Consider the following 14926-nt stretch of genomic DNA (forward strand, 5'->3'; position numbering starts at 1 on the left):
ATAATTTTATTAAATGGATTCTATCATCATGTATAAATAAGAAGACCCCCCTCCCTTTCCACACATACAGAAGAAGAAGAAGAAGAAGAGGAGGAGGAGGAGGAGGAGGAGGAGGAGGAGGAGGAGGAGGAGGAGGAGGAGGAAGAGGGAGAGAGGGAGGGGGAGGGGGAGGGGGGAAGAAGAAGAACCACCAATTTAAAAAACAAAACAAACAAAAAAAAAAAAACTAAAAGGCTGGGGACATAGGTCAGTGGTAGAGCACCCCCTTGGGTCAATAATCAGAACTGCAAAAAAGGGAAAGGAAATGATGTCTTTAGAATACAGAGCCTCTAGGATTAGCATATGTGTTCAATGAGTTTTCTGCTAATATGAGCAGAAGGTTTGAGAGTGCTTTTAAACACTAGTTCCAGCCAAGTTTTTTCTTGCCTCTTCCACTTCTTTCTACCTTAACCTACCTGATCTTCCCAAGAAGGAACATAGGGAACATGGAGGGAGAGCCTTAGAAATATATCCTAGCCATTGGCTGAAAAAAGTGATTCCAGCAAAGTTGGCATCCCCTGCTGTATTGAAGTAGGTTAGGCTGTGCCAAAGTCTGAAATATATACAAAATCACAGTGGCTAGAAACAATGAATTCCATCATTATGTATAATTATAATTCACCAATAAAAATATGGAAAAAATCACAGCAATTAAAATAGCAAACATTATTTCCTCTCACTTATCTACTATAGGTCAGGAGGGGTTCTGCTCCTTATATCATGCAGGGACCCAGGCAGAAACTTTTTCGTTCTGCTACCTGGTCTCCTGTTTGCTGCATCAGGAAGAGAGGTGGTATGGAACCTCACTGTGCTTTGGATCAGAAGTGATAGGTGTCAATTATGTTCACAACCCGTTGGCTAGAACTGGTCACATAGGCCCATCTAATAGCAAAGAAGTGGAGAAATGTCGAAGAGCACATGGGTATGTTCTATGTACAACACAGAGCTGCCACACCCAGGAAGGTTTTCTTAATTCCCCCTAGGGTGGCATTACTTGGGTAGATTCATCAAAGTCCAGAGTCTTAGGGGTACAGGCTCAGGAGCCTAATATGCAAATATACCAAGAATTAAGCCATCTCTCAGATGCAGACACACATTAACTTAGTGCATAGAGAATGACAGGAAAAGTCAAAATACCAATTTATTATTTTACAAATAAGAAATGTAGTCATGTGGGCTGGGATGTAGCTCAGTGGCAAAGCGTCTGCCTTGCATTCTCAAAGCCCTGGGTTCGACCCCCAGTTCCAAAAAATAAAATAAAATAAAAAGAACCCCACCAAAAAAATAAGATTAAAAAAAAAAAGAAATATAGTCATGTATACTAGCCCATTTTCTGATGCTACAGAAGAAGAGGATGAGGAGGCAGAGGAGGAGGAGGAGGAGGAAGAACAACCATCAATTTAAAAAGATTACCATTACAGATTACAGATTACCACAGACTGGGTAGTTTAGAAAGAATAGAAATTTTTTTGATTTATGGTTCTAGAAAATGGGAAGTTTAATATCAAGGTGCTACCATCTGGGGAGGGTCTTCTTCCTTTTTATCTTAATTAATTAATTAGTTTATTTATTTTCAATACTGGGGATTGAACCCAGGGTGCTCTACCACTAAGCTATATCCCCAGTCTTTTTAAATTTTTATTTTTAGACAGTCAGTTGCTGAGGATGGCCTCAAATGTATGATCCTCCTGCCTCAGCTTCCTGAATTTCTGAGATTATAGGTGTGTGCTACTGTGCCCAGTAGTGAGGGTCTTCTTGCTGCATCATAAAATGACAGAAGTCATTACATGGTCAGGGAGCATAAGAGGGGGTGAAAATAACTCACATACTCTCTGAATAACAACCTTAATCTGTTCCTGGGGGCAGTGCCCCCATGACATAGTGAGTTTGTTTGTTTGTTTTGTTTTGGTGGTGGTGGTGGTGGTATTGGGGATTGAACCCAGGGTCTTGAACATTCTAGGTAAGTACTCTACCACTCAAGCTACATCCAGCATAAAGTCCCGCATCTTCATACTGCCAAAATTGCAATCAAATTTCAACATGAGTTTCGAAGGGGACATTTAAATCACAGCACCATGGAGTACATTAGATTAGAGCAATTTCTTCACATTTATCTGTCTAGAAAGCTGCATTGTAATTGGAAAGCTGCGTGGTGACTATGGAGTCAAAACAAGGAGAGTCAGCTAAATGAACTTCACATGGCAAATGTCATTGAGACATGATAATATACTTTACCAGTACATTAAAATCTCATCACATCTCATGTCATTTACTTGAACTGGACCACATGCGCTCAGGTTGGGGTCAGATGTGATCTTAGTTTTTAGGTATATTTCTTTTTATTTTTATTTTTTTTTTAAATATTTATTTATTTACTTTTCGGTGGACACAACATCTTTGTTTGTATGTGGTGCTGAGGATCGAACCCGGGCCGCACGCATGCCAGGCGAGCGTGCTACCACTTGAGCCACATCCCCAGCCCCGGTATATTTCTTTTTAGAATAACCACTGTCCCTAACTCAAACCAACAACTTCATCTATCACTCAAGAAAACAATGTGTTCCAGCTCTGTAGAAAAAACTGGCAATGCTGGGCTGTATGAATTGTGTATTGGCCTACCATACTTTATAGATTTTTAAGTGGGATTTTCAAGGACACTTTTGGCAACACTCAGTTTTTGTCTTCTACACAATGATAGCCTGTCTCCAAAGTGGCTTCCAGTGGCCCCCATCTTCTGCTTTTCAGACCTTTTTGCACTCCCCTCCCTCACTGTACCAGGGTTGGTTTCTGAGGCTGATGGCAGAGCAGGTTGTAAAACCCAGAACCTGCTTCTGAGAACAGGTTGTAAAACACAGAACCTTCTGTTCTGGTTGGTTTCTGCCCCTCTGTCTCTCTTGGATCACTTTTCCCGTGAGAAGCCAGCTATCTCACCATGCACAGCTTGGAAAGAGGTCCACGTAGCAAGAAACTGAGGCCTGTAACCAACAGCCACATGAATGAGCTTGGAAGCAGATCCTCAAATGACGGCAGCCCTATTGATGCCTTGACCATAGCTTTGTGAGATGCCCTAAGCCAAAGACACTCAGATAAGCTGCTCCAGATTCCTGACCCACAGAAACTAGGTTAACTTTTTTTTTTTTTTTTTTCCCCTGATACTGGAGATTGAACCCAGGGATTTGCACGTTCTAGGGAAGCACTCACCACTGAGCTATATCCCCAGACCTTCTTACTATTGTTTTAAATTTTTTGACAGTTCTCACTAAATTGCAGAGGCTAGATCACACTCTTGAACTTGTGATCCTCCTGACTCAGCCTCCTGAGTAGCTTGATTACAGGCATTCTTGGCTTATGTTTGCTGTTTTAATTCACTGAATTATGAGGAAGCATGCTGTCTTTATCAATTCATTATTTTTTTCTCTTTGATTTTCTTTTGAGATTGAGGTCTCATTATGTTGTCTAGTCTGGCTTTGAACTTGTAGACTCAAGCTGCTCTTGATTCCTGATCCATAGAAAATGAGATTTTTAATATGTGTGTATGTATGTATGTAATACTGGACATTGAACCCAGGGGCAAGCTACCTCTGAGCTATATCCCCAGACCTTTTTATTATTTAATTTTTTTTCTTTTTGTGGTACTGGGGATTGGACCCAATGTTGCTGTACTGAACTATATCCCCATCCCTTTTTATTTTTTCTTTTGAGACAAGAGCTTGGTAAATTGTCTAGGCTGGCCTCAAATTTATAATCCTTTTGCCTCAAACTCGAGAGTAAATTGGAATTACAGTAATAATAAGCTAGCACATATTAATTTTATTAAGAAAATTTCAAACATTTAAAATTAGAATATACTCTAATGAGTCCCCATGAAACTTTCACCCAGGTATAACAGGTTTTTTTTTTTCCCTCAACTTTTTGGTGTTGGGGATTGAACCCGGGGCTTTGAACATGCTAACACAATCATGGTCTATCACTAAACTATACTCCTAGCCTGGATCAAAAGTTTTTTAATGTATGACCAATTATCTATACCTCCACCCACTTCCCCTCTTTCCTAGATTATTTTGAAGCAATATGTAGTCAATATGTACTCTTTTTCTAAAAAATATATATTTTTAGTTTTTAAAAAAAATTTTTGGTGTTGTAGTTGGATACAATATCTTTATTTTTATTTGTTTTTATTTTTATGTGGTGCTGAGGATCGAACCCAGCACCTCGCATGTGGTAGGCAAGCACTCGACCACTGAGCCACAACCTGAGTCCTATTTTTAGATTTTGATAGACCTTTATTTCATTCATTTATGTATATGTGGTGCTGAGAATCCAACCTAGTGCCTCACACGTGCTAGGCAAGTGCTCTACCACTGAGCCACAACCTCAGCCCCCATTATATACCCTTTAAAAAATATTTTTATTTATTATTATGTGGTGTTGAGGATAGAACCCAGTACCTCACCCGTGTGAGGCAGGTACTCTACCACTGAGCTACAGCCCCAGTCCCCCATTATATACTCTTATTAGCAAATATGTCAGTATTTATCTTTAAAATAAAAGTATAATGGGACTTAGATCAGATTATAGTCAAGCCATCAGATTTCTTTAATGTTGCTAGACATTGCCAAATGATCCCCCTTTCTTGGGTGAGGGCAAAATTCATCACCCTGTTGAGAACCATTGCTTGGAATGTAGCTTAGTGGTATAACACACTTGGCACACATAGAGCCCTGGTTTTGATTCCTAACACCAAAAAATAAATAAATTAAATTACTCTGAAAAAGAAAACACTAATCTTCATAACAATCATATCGTGGCAGACAGATTCTTTTTTTTTTCTTTCATGGTATTGGGGATTGAACCAAGGATGCTCAACCCCTGAGCCACATCCCCAGCCCTTTTTAATTTTTATTTGACCCAAGGTCTTGCTAAGTTACTCAGGGCCTCTCTAAATTGCTGAGGCTGGCTTTGAATTTGCAATTCTGCCTTGTTCTCCCGAGTCACTAAGATTACAGGCTTGTGCCATGGTGCCCAGCAGTAGACAGATTTTTTTTTTAAAAAAAATAATATTTATTTTTTAGTGGACACAATATCTTTATTTTACATTTATGTGGTGCTGAGGATCAAACCCAGTGCCTCATGCATGCTAGGCGAGCACTTTACCACTGAACCACAACTCCAGCCCCAGTAGACAGATTCTTAACGTGGCCCCATGATTCCTGCTCCCTAGTGTTCATGCCCTCATGCAGTCACCTCCACTTGAGTGTGACTTTCTTCTAATTAAAAAGTACAACAAAGACAATGGCATGTGTCTGATTACATATGCCCATTACATGATGGTGTTACTAAAGATGGAACTACAGTCTTGCAGGAGGAGGCTTTTTCCTCCTTTGCAAACCTTGAGGAAGCAATGTACCACATTGGGGAACCCAAAAGGAAATGAGGGTGGCCTCTAGAAGGCAAGAGCAACCTCTAGCCAGGCCCTCATTCCTGCAAGTATGAGGAACTGAATTCTGCAGATAACCTGAGTTCATTTGGAAGCTGATATTTCTCCAGTTAAGCATTCATAGGACTGAGACCCCAGCCCTAGACAGCACCTTGATTTCAGCTTCCAGAAGACCCAGTCATGCCTAGATTCCCGACCCACAGAAACTGTAGACTAGTAAATATGTATTGTTTTCAGTTACTACTTTTGTGGTAATACTGACATACAGCAATTGAAAACTAATATAACATCCAAAAAACGATAAACAATTGCTTAATATTATTGAATGTCTTGTTAATGTTCTTACTTCCCTGCTTGCTTTATACATTTTTTAAAAACAGGATTTTTATGAGATATGCTGACTTTAGTCTGCACCCGCATGAGATGTGAGTCTGCAGCATATCCCGCCTCACAGCAGAGATCCTTTTTGCGGCCCAGCCTTTCTCAGATCCAACTTGCCTGGGTCCTGTCAAAGCTTATATCCCTGAGCAAGCTTTCCCAGGGCCTCATGCTGATCAGCCCTGTCTTTCCACTTAGATCAGATTATAGTCAAGCCATCAGGTTTCTTTAATGTTGCTGGACATTGCCAAATGATCCCCCTTTATTGGGTGAGGGCAAAATCCATCATTCTGTAGAGAACCATTGCTTTTAGGTTAACCTGATTTTCTCTTCTTTGACTTACTTTGTTTTGTGGTTTAATTTTCAAAGGGTTTTCCTCTTTCTAGAGTGGGGATCCCACTTGCTATCGTTCCCTGAATCCTGCAAGTTAGGTGCTCAGCTGAGATCTGAATTCACAGCCCTTGGGTCTAATGTGCTGTTAAGCAATCTTATATGGTCGTAAAAAGCAATGTAAGATTTGCTGTCTCCTGTTATAAGGCACCCTGCTGGAAGCTAGCAGGGTAGAGAGCTGAGGGACAGACTGCAAAGGAGATTAGAGAGGGAGTTTACAAACTCTCAAGGGACTCCTTCTAACCTGGGAGACCAGGCTAATCCTTTTGTGAAAAGATAATGAGCACTTTTGCTGGTCTGTGATTAGGGCCTGCATATGGCACAGATACCAAGTGCTATGGCATAGTCTGGGGAGTGTTGTAGGAGAGGGTTTAGAAAGACCAGGGCAGAATAGATTCAGAAGTGAATGCTCAGGATATGTGTGGGTTTTGTCTAGATTTCCCACATCCATAAAGTAATTTTTAAGTTCTGAGGGGAAAAAAGAAAAAAATTAAAAATCAGTAATTCTTAAATTAATAATCCAACTGGCTAGACAATCTGTAAATATAAGGACAGATAAATGATACTAAAAGTTATTGATTTTTAAAAACTATTAAAATCTATAGAAGAAATAAGGCACAGTGGTGCATGCCCGTAATCCCAGTGACTCAGGGCAGAGGCAGGAGGATAGCAAGTTAGAAGCTAGCCTCTGCAAATTTGTGACACCTTTCTCAAAAATTTAAAAAAGGGGGCCAGGCATGGTGGCACATGCTTGTAATCCAAGCGGTTCAAGAGGTTGAGACAGGAGGATCTCAAGTTCAAAGACAGCTTCAGCAACTTAGCAAGGCTTTATGCAACTTAGTGAGACCCTGTATCTAAATAAAAAATGAAAAGGGCTGGGATTGAACTCAGAGGTTAAGTGCCTGTGGGTTCAATTCCTGGTACCAAAAAGTAAATAAAAATATATAAATTAATAAAAAGGGCTGGGAGGGTAGCTCAGTGGTAAAGTGGCCTGAGTTTTATTCCCCAGTATTACAACAACAGCTATTTATCTATCTATCCATCCATTTGTCTATATAGAATTAGCAATTGTGAGTCAGCCATGGTATAAGAGAAAGGGTAGAACTGTGGTTCTCCAAGTGTGGTCCTTCATCATCAGCATCAGCACCACTTAAGAGCTTTTAGAAATGCAAATTCACAGGCCCTATCCCAGACCAACTGGATAGGGCCCAGCATTTGGGGTTTTAAAAAGCCATCAAAGTGATTCTGTTGTATGCTTTAATTTGAGAACCACTGGGTTTTCTGGCTCCCAGATTTCACCACCACTTCCTTCACTCCCAAGTGACAATTGCCTAGGCAGCTCAATGACTTTTAAATGTGCATTGCCTCAAAATCTCCCTGACTATACCAATATACTTGCTGCTTAGTGCACTTTTAGAGGAGCTTTTCTTTTTTTAATTTTTTATTAGCTTCCAGTTCTGTTCAGCATAGAAAAATTAGCTGTGCTCAGGTGGGAACTGTTCAGTAATGTGTTGGTAATAAACAGATTAGTTAATCAGCCATGATTTATTAATGATGAATTAATTATACCTGATTGTGCAGTTCTGCTAGCTAAATGGAGCTTTAAAGTAGTTATTTTATTAATCATCACATTGCTAATTGCAGACACTTACAGAAAGATCACTAATTAAACATGCAACCATATGCAGAACAAGTTGGGCTGCTGAGACCTGCAAGAATAAGAAACATTCACTTTTAGGGCAGCCAAAATAAACTTTATTTTATGCACTATTAGGGAGTTTACTTGGCAATATTAATTAATCACTGTGCACTAATATTGTAATATTTTCCAGTAGGAATTGATCCCTATATCAAAATGTATGTAGTTCTCAGTGAAATTCTGTTATAGAAGTATTGCTCTGTTTTACATTCATGCAGACTGTTTAAACAGAGACCATTGATCTATGGGATGGGTTATAGAAGAGAGTTAAAATTATACACTAGACTTTTGTACAACGTAGAGAACATCAAGTGAGTGGGAAATTGTGAACTCCTAGGGATCAGGAGTACCCTTGTGTGTTGAATCGGAATAAGAGGATTTATAGCCTTGTGCTGTTGGAGCCTAGGAAGGAATGAGACCATTTAGTTAAGGGGCCTCAGGTAAATTCAAGGATAGCTAAATCACAGGGAAATTTTAGCTCAGGATAGATTAAAAGCACTACATGCCTTTTTTTTTTTTTTTTTAACTTCATGGCTTTTTGTTGTGATGAACATTAATTGTTTGGAGTTATTCAGCATCCAAACACCATCATCCTGGCACCTTGAGCTGGGAAATTCTCTGTGAGTAGTATAAGAAGATAGTGCCCAACTTTCCCCATAGAAGCCAAAGCGACCAGATGTTACTTCTCTCTACAAATCGGAGGGTGGGCCTGCTACTCAGGCTCACTCAAAACAGAAACGTTCTGGAATTTGGTCCTGAACCTGGATGCAGTACTGTGAAGGGGGCTGGACGACTTGGTCCCTGCAGTGGCAGCTCCATGAGATAACACAGGATTCTGACAGTTGATGAAACTGCTCAGAATAATGGCTCCAGGAATAATATTTGCTTAATATTTGTCCAACAGATTATTGTATCAAATCAGTATTGCATGAATATACGATAATTGTGTGATGATAAGCATGAGATTTCAAGTTGGTCAATGTTTGTAGAGTCCATGCTTTCCCATGATCTGAAGTGCTACCTCCCTCAAATGCCCACCCTCCAGATGTGATTGACTGTTTCTGACCCCTCTATTCTATTGTATTTACCACTTGTTTTTTTCTATACCAACAATGTACTGTTTTCATTGTTATTTTTATTAAACATTTTAATCTTCGTTATATATATTCTGCCATATAATTTCCCAGAATTTGTTTAATTTTATAATTATTTTAAAATAGTTAGTACAAGTTGACTCTTGGTAAAGAGTCAAAAACTCATCCCAGCAGCTCAGGAGGCTGAGGCAGGAGAATTGCATGTTCAAAGCCAGCTTCAGCAACTTAGTGAGGCACTAACCAACTCAGCGAGACCCTGTCTCTAAATAAAATACAAAAAAGGCTGGGTATGTGGCTCAGTGATTGAGTGCCCCTGGGTTCAATCCCCAGTACCATAAAGAAAAAATCATAAAGTAACACAAAGTATGCAAAAGTGAAAACTAAGTCTCTCTCCCACCACTGATCCCTTTTCTACCTTTCCCTTCCTCAGTGACAATCACTATTATCAATTTGTATTCTTCCAGACGTATTTATGCAAGTACAAGTTGTGCATATGGTTGTGCATATACACGTCTTTGTGCATGTATGTGTGTGTATATATATATATATATATATATATATATATAACTTAACTAATCACATGGTTCTGCATCTTGATTTTTAAAATGTGATATATGTGGGGCTGGGGTTGTAGCTCAGTGGTAGAGCACTTGTCCCGCGTGAGTGAGGCACTAAGTTTGCTCCTCAGCATCACATAAAATAAATAAATAAATAAATAAATAAAGATATTGTGTCCATCTACAACTAAAAAAATATTTTAAAAAATATGATATATGTTTAGTCAGCCATTATTATTATCCCTGTTTTATAGATGAGGCAAGCAATGCCCTGACAAGAAACTGACTGCTCAAGGTTACTCAGTTAGAAAGGTGGTTGGATCTGAATTCAAAACCAGGCTGTGTGACTAGAAATCTGATGGCCTTTTGACACTTTCAGGAATACTCCCCGAACTCCCAGTCCTTGTTATTATCCTGTGTACCTCTCAAATTTAGAGGCGTAAAAGTCCTTTGTTATGCTCACAGATTCTGTGGGTCAGAAATTTGCACAGGACAGCGAGGAAGACTGGTCTGTTCTCCATTTAGGAATGGAGGAACTTGAGGAACTCAGTTATGGTGGCTATGGTCGCCTGAAGGCTTGTTCTGACACATCTTTGGAGCCTATGTAGGGAACACTCAAACAGCTGGAGCTAAAACAGTTGGAACTCCTTGACCATCTTTATCTCAGTATGGTCTCTCTGCCTAATGTTTCCAGCATGGTGGGTTTAGGATGGCTGTACTGCCTCCCTGTTGGCTTGACCCCTAAGGCACAAGGCCTGAGAAAGCCGGTGGAAGCTCTGTCTCCTTTTATGAGGTAAAATTACACAGCTGTACTTCTGTTGCTCTTTCTTTCTTTCTTTCCTTTGCAGTACTAGGGTTGAACCCAGGGGCACTCTGCCCCTGAGGACATCACTCTAACACTCTACCATATCCCAATCCCTTTTCACTTTTTGAGACAGGGTCTCGCTTGGTTGTCCAAGTTGGCCTCTAACTTATGATCCTCTTGCCTCAGCCTCTGGGCTCCTGTTGCCTTCTGGTGGTGAAGACATTTACAAAGGCCTATCTAGGCTCAAGGGCAGGACACCTTTAGAGAGAAGAGTGTCAATCTCCATTGTAAGAAGAACAAATGGGATGGAATATGTTTGACTGCAACTAGTTTGGGAAATATAGTGTGCCACAGAGGGTTTTGGGTAATTCCCCATAGTCTTAGAAAATTTGGGTATAAAGGTTAACAGGAACAAAGAATGACTTCATTTAGAAGAAGAAGAAAAAAAAAAACCTCATGTAATTTTTTTTTTTTAATTTCAGTGAAACAAATGCAATCCTGTCAATGAAATATTGTCACCAAACATATGGATGTGCTTACAGATAATCATCAAAGAGACTTTTGAAAATGTTCTTAGCTGAATGAACCAAAATAAACTTTTAAAGAATCAGAAACACGTGTCAGTTTTCAAGAACTTGGTGAGCTCTCAAGCATGCTCTGAAAGTAGATGGACCTACTTGGCTGCATTCCCTAGTCCTGCATCATTCAGAGGGCTTATTAGTGCTCCTTGGCTTAACCCTGCTGGGACAGTGCATTGTAGTCATTGATGCTGCCAAATGCTCCTGGGGAGGCCAGAGTGGCCACTGTCGGATGCATGGCCTATGACTTTGTGTAATAGCCAGTTGAGGTTATTGCAATACCTTTGGGTCAGGTTATTTTAAGTTACAATAGACAGTTTGTGAATTTCATCAAGCAACTGGACGTTCTTTCCAGCTAAAATCATGATTTCAGCATAAAAGAAACGAAGAGGTAAGTTAAAAGCCAACACCTGTTCTTCTAAAATTGCTCTACTGCAGGTACCAACCCTAGAGAGTTGGCAGATGGCTCCGTGTTTCTAAGCCTGACCTTCGTAGCCCTTCATCAATCTTGAGCTGATTGATTCTCAGGAAAGAGGAGACTGGCTTCCCAGGGTACCCAAGATACCTTTGATTTAGTTACTACCTGAAGACCAATTAATTAGCGCACACTGATTCTCTCAAGCTTTCCTAACAAAAGCTAGGAAACACTGGGCATAGTCTAGCTGGGGCGGCTTTACACTAGCTCATTAATTACTGTCACTCCTGGCATGGATGCTCCTAAAACATAAATTAAAATGCATCATTCTGTACCATGGAAGACAAGTGATCTTCAAGGCTTGTGGCTCTCTTGTGCTATGATTCCTATAGTTGAAGGGCTTCCCATATTTAAAAACTTCTGCCTGAAACTACCAACTGCTTCTTCCATTCCATCTTTACTCATGGCTGCCAAGAGAGTTTGTTCATCGTGAAGAGAACTAGCTCCTTGACTATCTGGCACCTTGTTCTATTAAATTTAGGAGCTTTAGTTATTTATTTATTTTTTTTATTTTTGAGTCAAAAGGGATTGTATTGCTTTTTTATGACATGGAAGTAATTCACATTCACATCTCAGTTGTCCTCTGGAGGGACTATTGGGATCTCATTCTTCTCCCCTACATGAGGCTCTTGGCCTCTCTCTCACTTGGTCCCATTTCTTTCCTAGTCACTCAGTTTTTGCTCTTCTAAGCTAGGAAGGAATACTAAAGTGGGAAGAGCCAGGGCTGGATCTGGGGGTGTGATGTCAATGTGATGAGAAGTGATAAAGGAGAAATAATAGAATAGTATAGCCCATGTATCTATTTTTTGAAATGGAGTCTTACTGTGTTACCCAGGCTGGCCTCAAACTTCTGGGCTCAAGTAATCCTCCTTCCTTAGTTCCCTGAGTAGATGCAACTACAGGAGTGTACCAGCACTTCCATTTTTAAAAATTAGCTTCTCGGGCTGGGGTTGTGGTTCAGTGGTAGAGTGCTCACCTAGCATGTGTGAAGCACTGGGTTTGATCCTCAGCACCACATAGATTTAAATAAGTGAAATAAAGGTGTTGCATCCATCTACAGCTTAAAAAAAATAAGTAAAATAAAGGTATTGTGTCTATCTACAACTAAAAATATATTTTGAAAAATTTAGCTTCTCTATAACTTGTTTCCATTAAGAAGATAACCTAAAGTTGACTTTTGCTATTAAGGACTTTCTCCCTGGGGCTGTGGTTGTGGCTCAGTGGTAGAGCGCTTGCCTAGCACATGTGAGGCACTGGGTTTGATTCTTGGCACCACATAAAAATAAATAAATAAAATGAAGGTTTTTTTAAAAAAAGAACTTTCTCCCTGAGGGTACAGTCACACGCTTGTAATCCCAGGAACCTGGGAGGCTGAGGCAGGAGGATTGCAAGTTCAAGACAAGCCTCAGCAATTTAGCAAGGCCCTAAGCGACTTAGTGAGACCCTGTCTCAAAAAGGGGAGTGGGAGTATCTGGGGATGTAGTTCAGTGGTAAAGCTCCCTTGGACTCAATTCCCAGTATCCCCAAAAGAAAAAAGTCTTCCCCATGATAAATCCTATTTTGGATAGTGCAATACATTAATTAATTGGTACTGGGATTGAACCCAGGATGCTTACCACTGAGCTACCTCCCCAGCCCTTTTTAATTTTTATTTTGAGACAAAGTCTCCTCAGTTACTGAGTCTGTCCTGGAACTTGTGATCCTTTGCCTCAGCCTCCTGAGTCACTGGGATTCACTAGGATTGCCTGCATTCGCCATCAAGCAGGGCTTATATTTTTATTGTCAAGGAAATTTTAAAACATACCTCTTTCCACAAGTCAAGTGCTCATCATGCAGTTTCAACCATTATTATTATCAATTCGTGACCAATTTTGTTTCCTATGTACCCCACAAAGGCTGGCGTTCTACACTCCCTGCTTGGATTCATCCTTGGGTTCAGATCCATTTCCTCAGCAGAACATTCTCTGAAGGAGGCAACCTGGTGTGGTGGACTCCTTCCTGTCTTCCTCTCCACTCTTGAGGACAGAAGGTTGAGAACACCTCAAGTGTCACATTCTATTTTACTTGATGGGGAAACTCGAGGCGTCCTGGTGGCAGCAGGACAAAAGGACAGCTGTGCTGGGCTGCCCACAAATTAGGGCATCTCTGGAGACTACCTTCCAATTCTCATTTAATTTTTAGGAGAGCTTTAATTATGCCACCAACTGTCCTCACTTGAACAATCACGGGCACTAGGCTGATGGGGGGAAAAGAGTGATTGACTTGATTTGCATAACCATTTACCTTAATTAGAATGTCAAAAGTTGGTGGCAAAGAGGCCTAGTTGTGCTTTGACTTAGGATCATTTTAATTTAGTCCAATTTACCATTATTACAACTGCCTTCCTCTGCATCTCGGATCCTCTTCTAAAGGATTTGTAGCAAAAACAAAATTGAAGCAACTAGTAACTTGCTCTTTAGACTGAACTCCTGGGGGGAAAAAAAAATCTAAGAGATTCATTTCCTTAATCCACACCATGATCTTAGTTTCTAGCTAAATTTACAGCTCCATGGATATTTAGATTGAGCACTGATAACACGGGCAAACCCTTGACTGTGAATCCAGAAGCCTGCTTTTTACACGTGTGTGTAAGAGGGTAGAATCATCTTCAAGTTGTCCTTCAAGAAAAAAAAAATGTGTTTGAGTGGCCACTTTTACTCCAATGTTTAAACACAGGATTGGTATGTAATGATAATAATTGTAGAGGTATGCTAATAGAGAATATTCTTTTAAATTATATGTAGAGCTTCTGTGACGACATGATTCTAAAGTGCGAAGGGACTGAGAATAAACGGAGCTCCAGGTCTCAGGCATGGAACCACCCAGATCCATTAGAGACTCTTTAGGCACGCATCGGTGATTCTGGGTCTGGCTGGTGAGCTACTTACTCAGGTCCTGGTTAAATCAGGCATCCTCTGTTTTTCCGCCCTCATTCCCTTTTAGCAGCAGGAGGCCACCTATTTAATTAGTTGAGGGTGGGAGCGTCTGTAATCTCCTGGGGGTGGCTTCAGCCCCAGGGTTGGATAAGAGGGTGAATCCGACAACGGGTGTGGCTGGCCTCTCCCCTGCAACATATGGGGAGCCCACCATGCCTTCATCCCAAGTTCCAGCAGCAAGCATTAGAGGAGAGGCCTTCCCTGCTGGGAACACACCCTGCTAAGCCAAGGGCAGGCAGCGTCACTAGTAGAGGTCAAGGCAGTTCTGAGAGCAAACAGCATCTGGCAAACTATGCCAATTGGAAATCAATGGCCCTCCCTGGGTGGGTTTAATTTTATGGTTATTTGCACAAACTTACAGTCCCTAATGGGCAGGGCAGAGCTCAGAGCATCCTCCCAGAATTGTTCCAATGGAGTCTGATGTCTTGGCAGCCTGTGAATAGGTTGAATTGAAGAGTCTGTTCCCTGGAGGCTAGTGCAGGAGTCTGGCTGTCATGCT

This window comes from Marmota flaviventris, chromosome 4 (genome assembly GCF_047511675.1).
Source record: "Marmota flaviventris isolate mMarFla1 chromosome 4, mMarFla1.hap1, whole genome shotgun sequence".
Taxonomy (NCBI): Eukaryota; Metazoa; Chordata; class Mammalia; order Rodentia; family Sciuridae; genus Marmota; species Marmota flaviventris.